The sequence below is a fragment of the Terrapene carolina genome, unplaced genomic scaffold (assembly GCF_002925995.2).
Source record: "Terrapene carolina triunguis isolate 2854851 unplaced genomic scaffold, T_m_triunguis-2.0 Scaffold262, whole genome shotgun sequence".
NCBI lineage: Eukaryota > Metazoa > Chordata > Testudines > Emydidae > Terrapene > Terrapene triunguis.
In genome coordinates, this window is record NW_020664613.1 from 261723 (window position 1) to 282361 (window position 20639).

General features: G+C 46.3%; 1 protein-coding gene across 1 annotated transcript in view; it reads right to left on the reverse strand.

Annotated features, from left to right (window-relative positions):
• The window catches only part of TLR5 (toll like receptor 5), a 34561-nt gene extending 19326 nt beyond the window's left edge, over nt 1-15235 (reverse strand). Inside the window, exons 1-2 of the mRNA XM_024199656.3 lie at nt 15150-15235; nt 11283-11553 (exon numbers count right to left, since the gene is read on the reverse strand). The gene's annotated coding sequence lies outside the window, so the exon portion shown is untranslated. The remainder of the gene's footprint in view (nt 1-11282; nt 11554-15149) is intronic.
• Between the last annotated feature and the right edge of the window lie 5404 nt (nt 15236-20639).

Consider the following 20639-nt stretch of genomic DNA (forward strand, 5'->3'; position numbering starts at 1 on the left):
ACTTTGCAAAAACGCCTATGGATAACATTACAGTGTTTGGTAACACTTGGAGGCTGTATAGCCAAAGCCAAAAAGGGATTTTAGATATACTGCCTCCGCATTGGTCAGTGACCAACCCTTTGGCAGTAAACTCAGGGAGAAGGTGTGATGTTTCACTCCATATTCTTTATGAAAATATGCTTATGATATGGATATGACATAACAGATCTACTTTATGCTAGATGGCTCATGTAAGATATCATTGGAAAGGTTATGATTTACTGAATGTAATTATCCCATTTGTATGCCTGTATCATTTCTGTATCTGAAGTTAGGAATATTGACCATGTAGCTGTATTTCAAATGTGCTACTTTGGATGTCACCCACAACTAGTCCTTCAGATACAGCAATGGAAAAGCCAGACAGGGCTGATGCCCCATTAGCAAAGACAATGGACTGTGAAAGGGCTTAGTCTTCCTGGAGCCTGTCCAGACAGCCTACGAGTAATAGCTGCCACAGCCCTGCAGAGGCATGGGTCTGAGTCACGTGGTACTGGACCCACCCTTTGGAATGCCAGTGTTTTACCACTGGAAGACAAAGGGTTCCCGCCATACACAAGAGCTATAGAAGGCAGGGGAGTGACATCATCAGGGTTCTCCTCTGCCTCCCCCCCCAAAGAGACACTGAAGAACACCTGGAAGCAAGAACTGAACTGAGGGGAGAAGTTTGAACTCAAACTGCAGGCCAGTGCAGCTGCCTTTCAAGACTTCCTGTAATTGACACGTGACAATATTTAGAGTGAGAAATTACTATTTGTAGCCAATTTCTTTAATGAATAAAACTTAGAACAAAAGAGATTACTAAGCAAATAAAATAAAACACGCAAACTGTTTGCTATCACTTTAACCACTTAAAATCTTTCTTTTAAAGTTAATATTTGTTTTGATTATTATTAAACCCAGTTTATGTAATTTCTAACTGGGGGGAGGGCAAGAAGTTGTGCATATCTTCCTCCACATTGAGGGGGCAGGAGAATTTATGAGCTTACGTTGTATAGATTTCTCTACAGCGCAAGACAATATACCTTTGGGCCTCCACTTCAAGGCAGGTGGACACCTGAGTGCTGGGGCAAGTCTCTTAAGCTGAGTCTTCCTAGAGCGGATCTCAGTGTTTGTGTCGTTCTGCAGGGGTGTGTGGCCTTGCCTATGTATGTGCTACAGGAGGCTTAAGAGCCTGGCTAAGCAAGACAGGTTTAAGGAGGCCCATGCTGGCAGAACAGGCAAGCTCAGTGGTATCTCAGCACATCAGGTGGCATCTTGAAGTGGGTGACCCGTCACAGGCACAATGGCACTAAGGCTCTGCTGTGCCCAGTTTCCACTGGGGACAGCAGAAAAGCTGGGGATGGGCATAAGACAGCTGGTCCTGGCTCCCTGATTCACAGGCTGGTCCCAGACTGGTGGATGCTCTAAACCAGGGTTTCTCAACTGTTGAGTCGGGACCCAAAATTGGGTCATCAGAATGTTTCAAACAGTTCCATGGCAGCTCCTGTCCCACGCAGCCAGTTGGGCTTGCCTCCCTGCTCCAGATACTGCAACCTTCTGGGGTCCCAGCACCACTCAGGTTTGGCCCAGCTGTCGTGATGTGAGTCTGAGTAGGCCAAATTTGAGTGAGTGGCACTGAAACCCCATGAGCCAGGTCACAACTCCACTCACACAAATTTGGTCCAGTTCGTGCAGGGGGGGGGGGGGGGGGGGGGAAGAGGAGAGGCCAAATTTGAACAGCGTTGCAACCCCGGAGGTTGCAACACCCAGAGAGTAGGATTACCATACGTCTGGCTTTCCCCAGACACGTCCAGCTTTTTAGAACTCAAATCCCCGTCCGGGGGGAATTTCCAAAAAGCCGAACGTATCCGGGAAAATAGGGAGGCATAAGCCAGGGTCCGCCCGGCCCCAGCACGACCCACCAGGTCTGCAGCACAGCCCAGCTGCCTGGCTACATTGTAGCGAGCTTGGGCGGGGGGAGGGGGGAGCGCAGCCGCAGAAGGCGGCGGAGGGGCCGCTGCTGCCCCCGCAGGCTGGGCAGACCGCGCGCCCAAGCCGAGCCCGCAGGACCACGGGGAGGCCGGGCCCAGCCAGCGGCTCGGCCTTCCCTTGCGGGCGGGGACCCCCCGGCCACGGGGGACCCTTCCTGCGGCCCCGGCGCCCTGCGCGGCTCGGAACCCGGCGCCGCGGGAGCTGTTTCCAGTGGGGACAGACAGGCTGGGGAACATGCTTGGCGGTGGCAGGAAGGAGGCTGCGGCGCGGGGCAGGGAGTGCGGCGTGTGCCGGGGCTGCAGGGACCCGCGCCGCCCCGGTCACCGGTGAGCGTCCGAAGCCCCCGCCAGGCAGAGGCTGCCAGGTGAGCGGGGGAGCAGGGCAGGCGGGGGGGGGGGGGGCGCAGAGGCTGCAGGGTGAGGAGGAGCAGGGCAGGCAGGGGCATAGAGGCTGCAGGGGCAGGGGGGCGCAGAGGCTGCAGGGCAAGGGGGGGGTGTAGAGGCTGTAGGGCGAGTGGGGAGCAGGGGTCACAGAGGGTTCAGGGCGGGGGGGTGCAGGGACTGCAGGGCGAGTGGGGAGCAGGGGTCACAGAGGCTGCAGGGGCGGGAGGGGGTGCAGAGGCTGTGGGGAGCAGGGAAGCACTTAGCAACCCCCAACCAAGATCAGAGCGGGAGGGAGGAGGGGGAATGCAGGGTGCTCAGAGGAGGGGCAGAGTTGGGGCAGGGACTTTGGGGAAGGAGTTGGAATGGGGGCGGGGCCGGGGTGGGGTTGGGGCGGGGCCAAGGGTGGGGAAGGGGCGGAGTTGCGGCAGGGCCAGGGCCCCCGTGGAGTGTCCTCTTTTTTCAGTGTTGAAATATGGTAACCCTACCAGAGAGTGGAGAGCCAACCCCAGCCAGCCCCACAGCACAGGAGCTGCCACTGTGGGGTGAGTGCAGGGCAAGACCCAACCCCTCCAGGCAGGGCAGGACCTGCCTGAAACCACCCCAGGGCCTCAACTCCCAGACTATTTACTGGGTCGCGATATGTCATAAACATTTGGGTCCTGAGCCCAAAAAGGTTGAGAACCACTGCTCTAAGCCATGTTTATAGCTCCCGATGACTCCCAATGAGCTATCCGCCATTTGACCATAGTCTGAGTGTTCCAACCACAAACCATCCCCGTCCCCTCTACTGGACAAAGGAGCTGGTTCTGCTGGTTATTCCAGCTGAGGATTCTGCCACAGTGGGGAAATTTCTCAGCAGGCCAGATGGGTCAGTTTCCAGCCCTTTGTGTTGCTAGTGTCTCTCAAAACAGCAGTGAAGTCGGAGAGAATTTGGCCTTTTTGAAAAGGGCTAATAGTATCAGTGTGATTCATTTGAAGCACTTTAAGACAGTCAATTAAGACAACTAACTGATCCCTACAACACTCTTGTGAGGACAAGTATTACCCTCATTTTACCTCTGGAGAAATTGAGGCAGAGATGTTAAAGGACTTGCCCAGAGCCACAGAACCAGGTTTAGAGCTCAGTTGCTCCTGGCTCACAAACCCAAACTCAATCTGTGTTGACTCTCAATATTCCTTGAAAACTCCCACATGAGAAGAATTTTAATTGCTCTGATTAGAATAGGAATTGCCACAGGGAAGAATCTGTGTGTTTTTAAATATGTTTTTTTTAATCTAGTCATTGAGCAACCAAGAAGATTAGTAGTTATTCTGAACCATGTCTCAAACAAAGCAGCAGTTAGAACAGAGATGAGGGATCCTTAGATACTCTCACAAGTTAATTAGAAATGCAGCCAAGACCAAAACTCTGACCTGGAAGGATCAGAAAGGTAACACAGGAAAGAACTTGGGCAGTTATAGGCTGGCTAGAGACAGCCCTTATTTACAAAAGGGAGGTCAGGGTTGACAAAACTGATTAAAATCTTTGAGGAAATGGCAATGAAGAGTAGATGGTGAGTAATGTACAGCATGTACTCTAGAGTTTCAAGTAGAGTTTCAATAGAGTATTGTCTTCAAGGTTAAAGTGTGTATAAAGTTAACAAGCACAAGTATAATGGTGAAATGTGTTGACTAAAAAAAACAAACCTTAACCAACTTGGCTTGGTAACAGAAGACAGAGAACATTGGCTAAGGCTTTGTCTTCACTACTTAACAAAGTGATGTTTTACAGCGAGATAACAAATGCAACAGCTAATTTGCTGTAAAAGCCTAAAGGGAGACAAGGCACCTGTCTGACCCATGGCTGACCTTGCCTAGTTTACCTCAATAAAATGAAAGTGACCCATCTCCTCTATGTTTTTACAGTGGGATAGGTAAAAACACACTTGGTTTTGTCAGGGAAGACCAGCACTGAATGGCTACAGAGCAGATAGGTGGTAAGTGACATGTTAGGACCAACACTCACTCCTTGATGCTTATCTTGTTTATGCTATACATCAAGGAACTGGCAAAAGGAATAGGCAGGCCAGTGCCTAGAACTAAGAGTGACAGCTGATATCCAAGGGGGACATATCTACTTCTACAGGTAATTAGGAAAAATGGGGTTGAGGAGGCTCATGCAACTTAATGCGAAGCAATTAGGAGAGGACTGGACAAACAGCAAAAGAGACATATTCAAGGTGATAAAAGATTGCCAGAGCCTGATGAAAAAAAGGAGGGGGACTGATGAGAAGAGATGCTTAAACCCCATCTTCTCAATGTCTGGGAGGAGTTAGGAGTGCAAAGAGAACAGAGGTTTGTATCACTCGCAGAAAAAGAGCACAAGGAGCAGACACGATGACCTCTGGAGTATGGTGCACAGTTGTGAGGCTAAGAAATACTGAGAGTACAGAAAAGGGTAACAAAGGTGATAAAGGCTCTCCAGGGTCCTAGACATCATGTTAAGAGATCTTTAAAAACATGAACTGAGTGTAAAACAATGCAGTGAAGTTTGCCTGAATCTGCAGCCAGCCTGAAACACTAGCTTTGAGAGCTATGAACAGCTCAATGGAGTTTTAACTCTGAAACCTAAAGATGACCATTTAAATGTTAACATTGTTAACTATTTCACTGCTGATTGTTTTAAGAAATATCCAGCTAAATATGCTTACCTCACAATCCCAAACCATCTCTGATGCCTTCTCAGCTTCTCAAAGATCCTATTGCCCCCGGATCCAGCTGACAAAACCTTACGATGTAACCAATGGGAGTTGCTGGATGTTAAACACTATTGGAAAAATTGAGTAATTTATTTAGGTCTCTAACTTTAGATGCCCAAGTTTGAACATTTTGGCCTAGACGCACAGCACACAGAAGAAGGAGAGAAGAAGAGGGAACATTTTGGCACAGGCTATTGATGTAATCTCTTACTCACATTAAAAAAAATCATGTCATGGGATCTACACCATCCACAAAGACCAAAGATGAGCTTGCTCCCCTGCTGACCTCAGAAAATTAAAAGGTTCTGTTTCTCTGGCAGGGTCAAAAAGCAGACAGACCTGTGTTTGGGGTATGGTATGTCTGGAATTCTGGATAGAACTACGCTTGGGAGCAACTGTGTAGGAACTTACAATTTACAACTTACAAAAGAGTGTCTGCGGCAAAGCCATGTGCATAGCTCCACTTTCTCCTGGAATGAAGATAGAGAAAAGTCAGATTTTGAGAGACACTGGCTTAGCTTTCTTCTGAAGTAGGGCCTAGGATAGAACACACTTGAAACGGGCTGTAACTTATTTTTACAGCATCATAAATGTGACTGGAGTTGTACAGACACCTACAAGTGACATGTCATTGCACTAGAGAACTTTCTGTGTGAGACATAAGGATATAGGATGAAGAGCGGGAATAGAGGGAGTGAGAAAGCTCATGAGAGAGGTCTATTATTGTGTAGAGCATCTCATTAGTTCCTCTGAATTTAAAAAAATGGAGTAACAGTTAGGTGCACTGTCCAAAGGGAGGCTGAGGAAGCAGTGACCCATAGAAAGCTGATTGGTGAGTTCTGAGGAGGTATGTGGAGGTACAGGATGTACTGGGCCAGGAAGGCTGTTCTAGGCATGAGGAAATGAAAGGAGTTACTTGTCAGAAGGAGAGACGAGAAACACCAAGTGGCAGAGCTTGGGACACGCAGAGGGGGCAACTAAAGATGAGATCTCAGAAGCTAAGAATCACTTCATCCATTGGGGGAAAAGCAGTGCTTTTGTGTCTTGCTATCCATTAAGCGATAGCGTGGTCAACCCTTGCAATAAGTGTTCTTTTTCTTAAAGCCTGAATTCATGTAAGTATAAGGGGAAAAACCCCACCACACTAAGTTTCGCTCTCTCATGCTTGCAGAGAAAAACTTGAAATGAGAGGTTACTTAGTGTAACTGAAGGTTCTTCAAGATGTGTGATCCCTATCTGTATTCCACACGTGACGTGGGTACACATGCGCACCACGCGCCCCAGTGCGGAAATTCTTCAAAGCAGTGTCTGGTCTTCCCTGACAAAACTAGTTGTGTTGTTACCTTGTGATAGCTTTGTTTGTATGAAGTGTCCGATAAAGCTGATGGAAGAGAAGATCCGAGGTCTGGAGATGCAGGTGGAAATTCTGGTTGAGTTTCAAAGGGGATTTGAACAGATGATGGAGGGAAGGCGAGAGGAGACTGAAGGGAAAAATCAAGACTTGCAGATGCAAGCTGGACTGAAGAACTCTATGGGGAGACAGACTGCTGGGTGAGGAAAGTGGCCAATGGAAGCACATGACTATAAGAACCAGGTAGAGGAAAAGACCAGCTACTGAAGGAGAAATAGAGCTCAGGAACAGGTTTGCGGAGCTGGAAAATGAAGAAGGGGCACAGCAGGCTGTAACAGAAGGTGGGAGGACAAGGAAGAAGAGAAGAATGTCTAGTCTTATAAGAAGAGGGGAAAGAGTCAAAGATGGGAAAAGTTCAGAGCCCCAGGGGGATTCAGGATGACTTGCAGAAATTGCAAATGAGAATAAAAGACAAGAGGACTTGCAGTCAGAAAGAACAGGAGGAAACCTGGAGAATTACACCAGGAAGAGGTAGGTCTACATGATTGGTGACTTCCTACTAAGAAGAACAGGCCAGTCACCAGAGCTGATCCGGAGAACAGAAGGATGTGCTGTCTGACAGGAGCTAAAATAGGGGATGTGGACCTGAGACTGAAGAGGATCCTAATGGGAGCAGGAAAGGATCCAATGATTGTCCTTCACGTGGGAACAAATGACACAGCTAGATTCTCGCTGAAATGCATCATGGGAAGCTATGCCAGACTGGGGAAGATGTTTAAGGAAATGGAGGCTCAGGTGATCTTCAGTAGGATTCTGCCTGTCCCTAGGGGAGGAGAATGAGGGCAAGACAAGATTATGATGATCGGTGCTATAAGGAGGGTTTGGGGATGTTTGACCACTGGGAGGCATTCTTAGGCAGAGGACTGTTCTCATGGGATGGACTCCACCTGAGGAGGGAGGGAAATAGACTTCTGAGATGGAGGTTGGCACAACTGATTAAAAGAGCTTTAAACTAGGAACTCGGGGGAGACGGTTGGGAGATGCTCATATAATCTCCACAGTATTTGCAGCATACACCGCAACTTGGAGAGCCGACTTTGTCACTAGTTTTCCTTCATCCAGAAAAGACTGGAATTGGGCTCAGTCTTCCACTGGGAGTTTGTCTCTGAAATCTGCAGGTCAGATGTAGGTGTTGAAATCATATTTTGCTAATAAGGCTTGGTAATTAGCTATACAAAATTGCAGACATGCAGAGAAGACCTTCCTACTAGGAGGTCCAGTGTCTTTGGGCCCTACTCTGCCGGAATGGATTTCTGTAACCTAGTTCTTTCCATGTCCGCCTGTACCAACAGCAAGTTAGGGGTAGGATGGGAAAATATAAAGTCAACTTCCTTGACAGGAACAAAGTAGCGTCTTTTTGGCATAGGGGCACAAGATGCAGGTATGTGCCAAACTGCTCTGGCCAGATCTAATATAGGCTCATTAATTGGAAGAGCTATTCTGGTCGGGCCTTGTGGTTGTAAAATGTCCAAGAGCCAGTGTTGAGGGTCCTGGATCTCTTCCAATGGGATCCGTAGATCATTAGCGACCCTTTGCAACAGCTCCTGGTATTGCTGATGGTTATCCGGCAGAGAGGACAACAAAGGAGTGACAGCATCGTCCAGGGATGATAAGGAAGTCCCCGTCAGAACTGTTGGTACTGTCGGAACCAGTTCCAGCTCTTCTTCTTCATACACCAACGGATCCAGCTGCCGAGAGGGAGAGGAGCGGTATGACACGTGAGAGGGGTCTGGGTGTCTGCCATAAGGTCCCAAGGCCCCAAGAAGGCAAGAAGGAGGGTTCCATCAGCCTTGGTAGTCCCAATCTGTACCAGGTCTCTTTGGGGGTTCGTATCCAGAGTGCTGATAGGTAGCCTCTTGAATGCCTGTCGGGATTCCTATGCTTTCTCAGAGATATTGGTGCCTCCATCTCCTCTAGCTCTTCCGATTCCAATTCCATTGGTAGTAGTGGCACTGTTGGTACTGTGGCACTCCTGCCCGGGGGATGTAACTGCTCCTGAGACATCAGTAACGATTCCTCCACCAGGCTTAAGGATTTCTCTCAGGAGGGCAGGGCCCACGAAGAGCAGAGACTGTGGATAACAGACAAATATATCCTTTGGGGTTACGAAGGTCTCTGTAGGGCCCAGAGTCCAGGGAGTTCCAGCTAGGATGCCTGAAGAACCTGGCTCATCTGTTGCTATTGTTCAGTCTTTAGATAAATAGCTCTGCACTGATGATGGGTGTGGACTTGCATTCATTGATGAACTGGCAAGTATCTGTCTTTTCGCTTCGGTCTTGCTGTCACTACCTGAACTACCTGGATCCCTTTTCTTTCATGCCTCACCCTCCACCCTGGGGGGGGAGGTCTTTGGTGGAGCGGGTTCCATTTGCAACATCGCACCTGACCTGGACTGACTCGGGGAGGAAATGCATTTCTTATGGACAGTCCTCTGTGGGGATCTATCCTTGTGCCCATGAGAATGCCCCTTACTTTCATGGAAAGCACAGTAAGAGTCATCTTTGGGCTTTGATGGTAATGGCTCTGCTCTGAGGCCGATGCTTGGAGGGGCGCTGTTAGTCAGTTGAGGCCACTGTACAGGGATGTCTCGCAGGTCCGGGTTAGAGCGAGGCCTAATAGCCTCCTCCATCAGAAACTTCCTAAGACAGAGTTCTCATGCCTCGCTAGTTCTGGGTGGAAAAGATTAGCAGATACAGCACTTTGCAGATATATGTGCTTCACCCAGGCAGTGCAGGCACCGTTGATGCCCATCACTGATGGAGAAGGAGCAAGAGCAGGAGACACAACTCTTGGATCCTGGGACTCTGGGCATAGTCCCCCAATTGAGGGGTAAGGAGGACTTATCCTATACTAACTATAAATTTATGCTAACTATAACTACTAAACTAGATATAAAGCTATTTACAAGGAGTTGAGTTTGCAGGTTATGCACAGAAGGACACGATTCCAACTCAGGCCATGCAGCAGTAAGAAGGAACTGGAGAGGCATTGACCTGCATTGCTTTGTATACCTTTGGTCAAGAGCACGAGGGAAGCTACTGCACATGTGCGGGTCAATGGACACTGCTCTGAAGAATTTCCAGACTCGGGCGCATGATGCTCATGCATAGCCATGTGTGGGATACACATAGGGACCAGCACTCGAAGAACTGGGACGTCCCCCCACCCAAAGGTTCAACTCTACAATTCAAATAAAAAGACCCCAAAGGTATTATTTTTTAAAAATTTCATGATTTTTAAGCCAATCACAGTTTATAAATCTTAACTACAGAGACAGATAAACATGTATCTACTCACCCTATGCAAAGGGAAGTCAACTCACATGGTATAAAAAGATATTTGTGGCAGTATAGACTCACTGCAAGAAATTCAGCTAGCCGAGATAAGGAAGATGCAAACAAAAGAAATGAAGGAGTGCAATAGGCTTGGGGAGTAGCCAATTTTCTATAGATTCCAAAGTCTCGCACCAAATTACAAATAGGGCCACTAGATTCCAGCCAGTTCACAGAAAACCCTGGCCAAACCTTAAGCCTTTGTCAAAACTGCTGCCCCCGACCAAGACGAGATATTTTAGGGAAATGTTCTGAGTCTGGGGAGGTGGTGGTGGCCGCAGGAGGCTCCCCAGTACTCACTCCAGCAGCTGGAAGCTATCTGGCTGGGCTAGGTGCGACACATTGCACTCTTCTTCTGCCACAACACAGGACATGCCCAGACTCACATGTATGTTCCTGCTTTAACCTGAGTTAATTGAGAACCAGTACTACCCCTGCAAGGCCATTCTAACTGATAATCTTATTTAGGGGTATATCAATTGTGTAACTGAGCCTATCCTCAAAACCAACTAATTCTCTTTCAGAGCAATATTGCCTGAACATTTACTGATGTTGACATAAGTTCCTTTTTACAGGCTATGCCTTCATCCACTGGAGACAGACTGTTACTGTTTATCATCCACTTATGACCACTTGAGCCTGTCCCTCATGTAGTTGCTCTCTAAAGCAGCGGTTCTCAAACTTTTATACTGGTAACCCCATTCACACAGCAAGCCTCTGTGTGCAACCCCCCTTTTAAATTAAAAACACTTCTTTACATATTTAACACCATTATAAATGCTGGAAGCAAAGTGGGGTTTGAGGTGAAGGCTGACAGCCCGCGACCCCCCACATAATAATCTCGTGACCCCCTGAGGGGTCCCGACCCCCAGTTTGAGAACTTCTGCTCTAAAGCAAAGAGCCAGCACCAGATAACCTCCCTAGCTCTCTTCTCAGCCCTTGAATAAGACTGCATACAAAAAACTCAGGTTCAACAGCTTCTGCAGAGATAGCCAAGGTACCCTGAAGATGACTTTGCATCAATAAATCTTTTTGACATCAAATCCTCCACTTACACCTCAGCAATGATGGCTTGGAAAATGGCTGTCTATAAAAATAAGTAATTTATAGTTTTTTCATCAAATAAAAATGTGCAGTTGGAGGCTGTAATTAATATATAACTGAAAATTAAGCTCCTAGAATTAAAGGTATGCATTCCCCTGAATTATCTCCCCAATGAGTTGATAGACAAGCTTCTCAGGATTATCTGAATGTTTCATTCTGTATTCATTATACTTTCTAGCTTCCACTAAACATCATAATCAATTTACTAAAACAATGAGGCTTTTGTCTAGATTTGAAATCTTCCCAATCCCAATTATCTACAGAATTTATAGTATCAGTTGTTTACGTACATGTAACTTACTTGCTTTCACTATAACAGGCAGGTGCTGTGGATGATAGTTGAATAACCAGGATGAAAGGCAGCTTTGCATATGAAAAGGAGCCAATAGTGAAGAACAGTCAATTAGATATCATCTTTAATCCAATTAAAGGTTAATCAATGGCTGAAAGATTTTAGTTTGGACTCCTCTCATACCTGAGCTGGTTCCAAACCAGATTCCATTTTACATAACGCCCCAGCATTCCCAGGAGTAGGGGCAGAGAGGAGGAAGGTTCACCTAACTGTTCCCAGTCTGTAAATAAAGAAAAAGTAAATTAAGAGTGGAATTTTTGAAAGCATGAAGTGATGGCTTAACTGCTCCTATTAAAATAATGGGAGATTTATGATTGGTGTCAGTGGAAGCAGGATTTGACCAACACTGAGTGCTTTTAAAAATGCTTCCCTAAGTGTTTATAATGTGACTAACTGTTTGCCATGCCTTTCTTACCTAAGCCATATATTCTAATTGGCTTTATTTACTAGATCAAAAATGGGATAAACAAACAAAAATTTAAAAAGGCAGTATTGTAGACTAAGAGCAGGACGAAGACATAGGAACACCTGGGTTTGATTTCCAGCACTGGTACTCTGGGTTTTGGTTTGCTCCTCTGTAAAAGGGGGATAATAATATTTACAGTGGTGGTGGAAGGAGTGATTACATTTTTCAAAGCAATGTACGAGCATTATTTAATAAAGAGCTAGCAGAGTGCCCAAAATTCTTCCATGCCCAGATGCCAGGGTGGATAAAAATCAATGATTTTTTTTATCTGATTTTTTTTATTTAAATCGGATATTTTTGATTTTTGAGGAAAAAATTATCTAAAGATAGTTTTAATTAAGATACATTATAGCTCAAAGATATCTATAAATTCTAATTCTATAGTATGAGACAATATATTCATGTAATGTTTAAGAAAACTTTTGTAAATGAGTTCCAATAGTTCATGGATTAGGGACCCAATTTTATGAGGTTCCACAGGCTTCTGTATAGATTATTTAGGTTAATCTTTCTATCTATCCAAAGAACTCAGTGCTCAGTCTAGAAGATACCATCAGAGATGCTTATTTTTGCAGGTCTCAAACTGTGGATTTGTGTCTCCAGAGGTAACATGCTTGTTAACAGCAAAAATGTTGTAAAATAAATAAATAATATATAGAGGTGAGAAATAACAGACCTCAACTCTATTGTCCCTCTGCAAATTTGTGTACACAAAGTCAATCTCCTAACTCTCTCTAAAAGTGCAAAGTTTCAAAAAGTTCAATGAATAGAAGATTGTTGGGGGCGGAATAGATCTGGACAAGAAGTCTGGAGATAAATGTGAGACGCGAGGGACATACGCTTGTTTTGTTAAAATATTATATGTTTGCTGTTGAAGAAAAAAAATCCAGAATACTTAACGTTGTTGGTTTAGTTAAATAAAACAATTTAAATGTCTGTCTGGTGATGATCTCCGCCTAATACAGCATGGCAAAACAATCCTCCAAATATTAATGATTAACCTGTTGAATTGGAGATAGTTCACCTCCCAATGATTTCATAAATATCTGCTTCAATTACCTTTGGTAAATGAAATAACCAAACAATCATTCATTTTCTGATATAGCTGTAAAACTAATCTGAAAAGTTTTCAAAATAAATCACTGTTTAAAAATGTATAGTGTGTACCTTCTAAAAATGAAACCTACATCTATCTCTGAGTTGTGAAGAAGGGATTAAGGTTATAAAAACCAACAAGAATGCACTTTTATGAAGAAAACCATGATTAAATCGAGTCTTCCTGACTAGTGATTTAAATCATGATTTAAATCAAATCCACCATGCCAGATGCCAGCACTTCTTTTCTCTTATCAGCTTGAGTGTAGAATAAGAAGGGATAACCTTCCTTTGCTGAGCTACACACAGAAAAGAGGAATGCTCTCAGATATTTGGCCTGGTTTTTAGAAGGGCTGAACATCCTCACTCCCCCAACGTCAATGCTCCACCTCTTTGAAATTCATGCTGCTGATGTCCCTCTGTATCCACTATGATGCTCAGCACACAGGTCTTGGTCACTGCTTGTTGCTCAACTGAGATAGGTCAGTAGTGGCATGGGATCTGTGTTATCTCCCCTGGAGCAGGGTCTTAAAACAACTCAAAATCACTCAGTCCGTATTTGCTTTTATTGATTTTGTGCCAGGCAGGCCAATGTCCAGAAATCTTAGATAATGTCATTCTAGAACAATTGCTTTGTGCAAAGTGGACAGCTACCTCAGTTGTTTTTTATGGACTCTCACGCCAGCTGATATCTATTTAATCACCATGTGACAATTTGCAACTAAAATCAGTGCTAAATCCATATATTATAAACAACACAGCTCACAGCTTGAAATTGAAGTGTACAAATGTTATAGTTGCTTGGAGTGTTGTGCAGTGTGAATGTTGTGAAAGAGGAAAGTGGGGATATGGCTACACGCCAATTAGACGCCTGTAGCTGGGCTATGCCCGCTGACTTGGACTCATGGGGCTCCGGCTAAGTGGCTGTTTACTCGTGGGGTAGACTTTTAGGCTCGCTGAGTCTTAGCGCCTGGGCTCCACCCTGAGTCCGAAGGTTTACAGTGCAATCAAACAGCCTGTTAGCCCAAGCCCTGCGTCAGCTGGAACAGGTCAGACATGAGTTTTTAATTACAACGTAGAGTCTGGAATCCTAGGCTCTATTCATGACTGGCTATGTGACCTTTGGCAAATCACTTTAAGTCCCCTTCCTCCAATGAGCCCTGTGTGCCTCAGTTTTTCCATTTATAAAATGGGACTAAACTACTTCACAGGGGTGTTGTAAGAACTAAATCATTCTGCTGGGATTTCCAAAAGCAAGTCGTGTTAGGGTCCCTCTGCTCCCCTGGCAATGAATGGGGTTGACCCTTGAGGTCAGGTGAACAAATTAGTCCAGACAGAGCGTGTTTGCAAATCCCAGCCTGCCTCTTTTCAAGGTGCTGTGGCTGGAAGGTGCCAAAATATGTCCCTTTGGCTGAAGCTGACAGCGTCCTGGGAAGAGCCAAGCTGAACTTGTACCTGCCAAGCGATCAGAGCTGGCGCCCAGACCCACTGCATCAGGCTCCCGCTGTCCGCCTGCCAGGCGCGGGGTACCCCGCGGGGCCGGCACCTGGCCGGGGAGTAGCGGTGCTGCAGGAGCGCGGGGAGCCCCCTAGCTCCCCTGTGGGCGCAGAGCCGCCCCGGCCCAGCCCCTGCGCCGCTCAGCAGGAGCATTGGCGTGGGGCGCAGCGGGATGGAGCCGCTTGCCGGCGGGGGTCCGTGGCGGGGCTGGCACAGAGCCCAGGTCCCCGCGCGCAGCCTCAGCTCCCGCAGGGCCCGGGGCGTGGCTGAGCGCCGGGCGGGACAGGACCAGCCTCCCTCCCGCTTACCTCCGCCCCGGGCCGCAGCGCCGGGGTCCTGCTCCGCGGGCAGCTCAGCCAAGCGAGCCCTGGAAAAGGGCTGCGCTGCAGGCGGCGGCGGCTGCATGTCCCCGCAGCTCCGCGCGGCGGCCACCAGCCTCTCCGCGAAGCCTCTGCCCCCCGCGCCAGGGAAGGGAGTCTCGGCCAGGGCTCCACCTCCGTGCCCGGGTTCCCCGCGCCTCCCCAGCCCTGCTCCGCCTCGACTGGCGCGGGAGGGGGACACACTCCGCCGGGCTCGCCTAGCCCAGCCCGAGCCCTGTGCCACCTGCCTCGGGAAAACACCCCGGCCATCAGCCCGGGGGCGGGGCTGGGCCCCACAGGTCAGCCGGGGGACGGGGGGAGCTTGGCAGTTACCAAACAAAACCCAGTCACGTCCATCACGCGAAGCGCAAGGCAGCCCCAGCGTCCGCGCGCTCTTACCCCGGTCCTAGGAGCGAGACAAGGCGGGCGCGGGACTAGCTTGTAGTGCCCAGCGGCGGGGGGTGCGAGACACGCTTGCCAGCGAGGAAGAGGCTCCGTGTGACTCCAGAGCTGTCTCTGTTCCCAGCTGAAGTTGGGCCAATACAGGATATTGGCTAATATCCTGGGGATGACAGGGCTACAACGACGTTGCATTCCCCTTAGAACAGACAGCTGAGCTAGTGGGTATGCGCCTAGGCTGATTCATAGATTCATAGATTCTAGGACTGGAAGGGACCTTGAGAGGTCATCAAGTCCAGTCCCCTGCCCACATGGCAGGATCAAATACTGTCTAGACCATCCCTGATAGACATTTATCTAACCTACTCTTAAATATCTCCAGAGATGGAGATTCCACAACCTCCCTAAGCAATTTATTCCAGTGTTTAACTACCCTGACAGTTAGGAACTTTTTCCTAATGTCCAACCTAGACCTCCCTTGCTGCAGTTTAAGCCCATTGCTTCTTGTTCTATCCTTAGAGGCTAAGGTGCCCTATAGCCTAGTAGGGTTAGAGCCCTTTAAGCCCTGCCTTTTCAAGTGTCCGTTCATTTTAGGCGTCTCCTTTGGGGGGGGTGGGGTGTCAGTTTAACAAGGGCACGCAACATTAGTGGCCACTTTGGAAAAGTGTGGCCACTTTATAGCTATTTCAGTCTTGGTTACAAGCCAGATCTCACAGCAAAGGTTTGCTGACTCAGCCGTGTCAATGTATACAACCAAATACAATACTGCCTGTTTGCAGTGTTGTTGGTCCCAGGATATTAAAGCGAGACAAGGTGGGTGTGGACCAGGGCTGGATTATCCCATAGGCAGACAAAGCACATGCTTAGGGCAGCAGCAAAGCAAGGGGCACACAAAAAAAAAACAGATTTTTTTTTAAATTTGATATTTCAAAAAAAAGCATCAAAGAAGTCATCATGAGGAAAATCAGAACTTTATTAGACTTCCTTACACTCCACTACACACTCTTGCCCCATTTTTCTGTTCTCTTTTTATGACTTATCCCCACCTAAACCAGGGGGGCATCCTACTAACGTAAATTGAAATAATGTGAGGAAATCAGAGACTATAACTGATCATCCTACTCCTGGTGGTAAAATAGACATTGTTCTAGAAGGTGTGGATGTGTCAGAAACTGAACCTGCTCATGCTGTAAATAATAGGAGAAAAGATCGTGGTATGGGGGTTGATTTCAGTACCGATGATGTAGCTTACTGGATAGATTGTGGACCAAATGACTGTCAACACCACACTGGGTCATTTGAGAAATCACATCGGATTTTTACCAATGGCAAACAAACAAGATATTGTCCACAAAAAATATTTTTCAGCATGAAAGCAAATGATGAGAAATACACTCGAGAATGGCTACTGTATTCACCATCAACAGGGTCTGGGTACTGTTTTGTTTGCAAACTTTTTGCATATAAACCTTCAACATCCCGGTTTGCTGCAAATGGATTTAGTGACTGGTGGAATACTGTTTTAATTGAACAACATGAAAATAGCACTACTCACCGAGATTCAATGTTGACATATTTAAATCAAAGACGGGGCTTTGGATTGACAAAAAAATTGGAAGAACAAATTAAAGGGGAGCGTGAATACTGGCAACATGTCTTGAAGCATGTTAGAGCTGTTATTCCAACATTAGCTGAACGTGGTCTGCCTTTCCAGGGAGCAAATGACACATTTGGATCATTACAGAATGGAAATTTCTTGGGATTGTTGGAGCTTGTGGCTCAGTTTGACCCATTTTTAGAAGGCCATATCTCAAAATATGGGAATGCTGGCAAAGGTAACCCATCATACTTATCCAAGAAAATATGTGATGAACTCATTGGTCTAATGAGTAACAAAGTTCGTTCAGCTATTGTGGATGAAATAAGTACTGCTGGGTACTTCAGTTTATCTGTCGACTCTATGCCTGATCTTTCACATATTGATCAACTGAGCATTGTACAAAGATATGTGTCTCCCATAAATGGAAAACCAGTTGAATGATTTATAACATTCCTCAATTTGAAAAGCCACACTGGTGAAGAAATGGCAAATCAAGTACTGCAGTATCTGTGCCAAATTTGCAAAATAGATTTCTCAAAGTGCAGAGGTCAATCTTATGACAAACGCTGCCAACATGTCAGGGCGTTATCAAGGAATGCAGAAGCAGCTTTTAGAACAGAACAAATATGCCATATTCATACCATGTGCTGCACACTCTCTCAATCTTGCTGGCCGCAGTGCTGTTGATTGTTGTCCGGTGGCAGTAAGGTTTTTCTCAACAGTCCAGTTACTTTATACATTTTTCTCTGCCTCAACACACCGATGGGAAGTTCTTAAAACATATTTGGGCAATGATCGTGTGTTGAAATCTCTAATACTCGCTGGGAGGCACATGCAGTGGCAACAAGTGCAATTCTGGAGTCCTACTCAAAGATTGTGGATGCATTAGAAAGTATAGCTGAAGACCAATCACAAAAGGGAGAAACTAAACGAGAGGCAGAAAACATTGCAAACAAGATGCAAGAACTAGAGTTTGTATTCATGTTGACCATGTGGAATGAAATTTTATAACACTTTTAGCACACAAGTCAAGCTCTCCAAGAAAAAGAATTGGATGTGAAAACATGTGCAGACCTCTGTCAATCATTAGCAGTCCACTTACACACTTTGAGGAATGATTTCCAAAGATTTGAAGACATATCAAAAGATATCTTGCCTGATCCTAACTACAATGAAGCCCAGTCCCACAAGCAAATCAGGAAAAAACAAGCAAATGATAGCAGTGCAACAGAAACAGCATTGAATCCTAGAGACAAATTTCGCGTATCTACTTACTAAGCTGTAATTGATACACTTGACGCTCATATGAAGAGGAGAGGTGAAGTGTACAAAGAAGTATCAAGTAGGTTCTCTTTTCTAAAGGATATGGACTTATCTGACTAACAATATGCACAAGGTTCCCAAAAGCTAGTTGACTCATACCCTGTTGACTTGAACATGAATCTCTGTGGAGAAGTATGGCAGTTCCACTGTTATATGCGTGCAAAGTTTAATGAAACAGGAAAAATGAAATTCAGTCACATTGATCTTCATGACACAATATTGAAAGACAGAATACAATGTGTATTTCCAAATGTAGAGATTGCACAAGGTATTTTTCTAACATTGATGATTACTAACTGCTCCGCAGAGCGCTCTTTTTCTCAGCTGAAAAGTCTAAAAAACCCTCAGAGAACAACACTGTGTCAGGACAGACTTAATTCACTTTCCCTATTGTGTATGGAAGCGGACATGCTTCATCGAGTCAGCTTCGATGAACTTATCCAGAATTTTGCAATCAGAAAATCTAGAAAGAAGCTATTTTAATTTCAGCATACATGTAAATTTTGTGTCATTTCAAAAAATAAAATTTTATTTTACAGTATAGTATTGTTTTTATTTTGAATTACATATGGGGGGGGGCACCATAATCTTTTCAGTGCTTAGGGCCTCTAAAGGTCTTAATCCGGCCCTGGTGTGGAACGTGCAGTAATATCTTTTATTGGACCAACATTGTGGAAGAGCGCTGCGTGGCGTGAAAGCTCGTCTCTTCCACCTACAAAAGTTGGGCCAATAAACAATATTACCTCGCTCGTCTTGTCACACTACAATACCAGCTGGTTTGTTGAAAACACTCCAGATTGTTCAGTGTAAATGTTCAGTAGAAAAGTTTCTTCAATGAATCCTGCAGTGTCCTCTTTTCATCGGAGGCTTGTCTTTGATCACTTCTGCTACCTTCATTTTTGATCCTGCTGCTAATACTCCCTCCTCCCCCTCCTCACTTCAGTGTAGTTTCACACTGGAGGAATATGAAGCCAGATAGAATAGTTTGTGAACACAAAATATTTCAGATCAGAAATAGCAAAAACTAGCAGCACATATGTAACAATAAAATGTGGGTTAGGTTCAGTTTGCAGCCTGTGCTATTTCAGAGCACTGGCATGATTTAGATTAGTTACTGATTAATTAATAAATCATTAGGATTAGCAGATGGAATATGGTCTCTGCTCCTGTGAGATTTATTCCCGGTCTAAGAACATTGTAGATAAGATTGGATGGGAGCAGGACCAGTTCAGGTTCATCCATGGCCCACCGTTGACCCTCTCATAATCACTAAATTACTTACATTTACACACTCAGACAAGTTTATACCATCAAAGTTTATACACCAGCTAGTGTTGATGCAGTTTATACTGGCAAAACTGCAGCTGTATTGCTAAAAGCACAGTTTTGCCGGTATAAACTGGTGTGTCTACATTAGGGGCTTTGGCTGGCTCAGGTATGTCGGTCAGGGAATCACATCCCTAACATACCTATGCTGTCAGAGGTTTGTAGTGTAGACCTGGCCTTACACGCACGCATGCATGCACACAGATTCAGGGAAGGACATGCAGCCTCAGCCAGGGGAGAGTAGACAGCAGCAGAGACTAAGGGAGGTCCCACTGATCCACAGGCTGGGGGAGAGGGGGAGCGGGGCAGGCAGTGACAGCCCTTAGGAGGCCTTGGAGATGTATCCAAGCCAGGGGGAGCAGGCAGTAAGGCAAGATAGGAGCGATGGCCACACACACACGCTTCCCAGGACACTCCCTCACACATCAAATATCCCCAACTTCCCTGCCCTCAGTCTCTCACCAGGGTTGCCAACAGGTGGTGATTTTAAATCCAGGCCAGCCCACCAACTAGGGGGCTTGCTGTGCTATGAATATCTTAGCTGCATGGCTAGATATTATTGGCTTCAAAAGTTCTAGCTGTCTGATTAGGCCTGGAATCATCTCATGCATTAGGAACATAAGAACGGCCATACTGGGTCAGACCAATGGTCCATCTGGCCCAGTATCCTGTCTTCCAACAGTGGCCAATGCCAGGTGCTTCAGAGGTAGGGTGACCAGACATCCCGATAAAATCGGGACCATCCCGATATTTAGGTATTTGTCCCGCGTCCCGATCGATCTTCGGTCGGGACGCTGCACTCCACTTTTTTTTTTTCCTCCGCTGGCAGCACTCGGCTGTTCTCGGCTTTTTTTTTTTCCCTCTGTCTCCTCTGACTGCCGGCAGCACTCAGCTGTTCTCGGGTGGACATTATGCACCCTCTCCTGAAAACCAGAGGCTGAAGGCATGCATAGCTAAGGGAGGGTGCATAATGTCCTCTGACTGCCCGCCGCACTTGGCTGTTCTTGGCTCCCCCCCCCACTGCCAGCAGCACTAGGCCTCAGTAGGGAATTGGGAGAGGGAGCTGTTTGTGTCGTTACACCGGTAGCACTCAGTTTTTGGTTTTTTTTGCTCCGCTGGTGACCCCGCCCCCCTTGTGTCCCGATATTTTCTTCCTGTCATCTGGTCACCCTATTCAGAGGGAACAGAACAGGTAATCATCAAGTGATCCATCCCCTGTCGTCCATTCCCAGCTTCTGGCA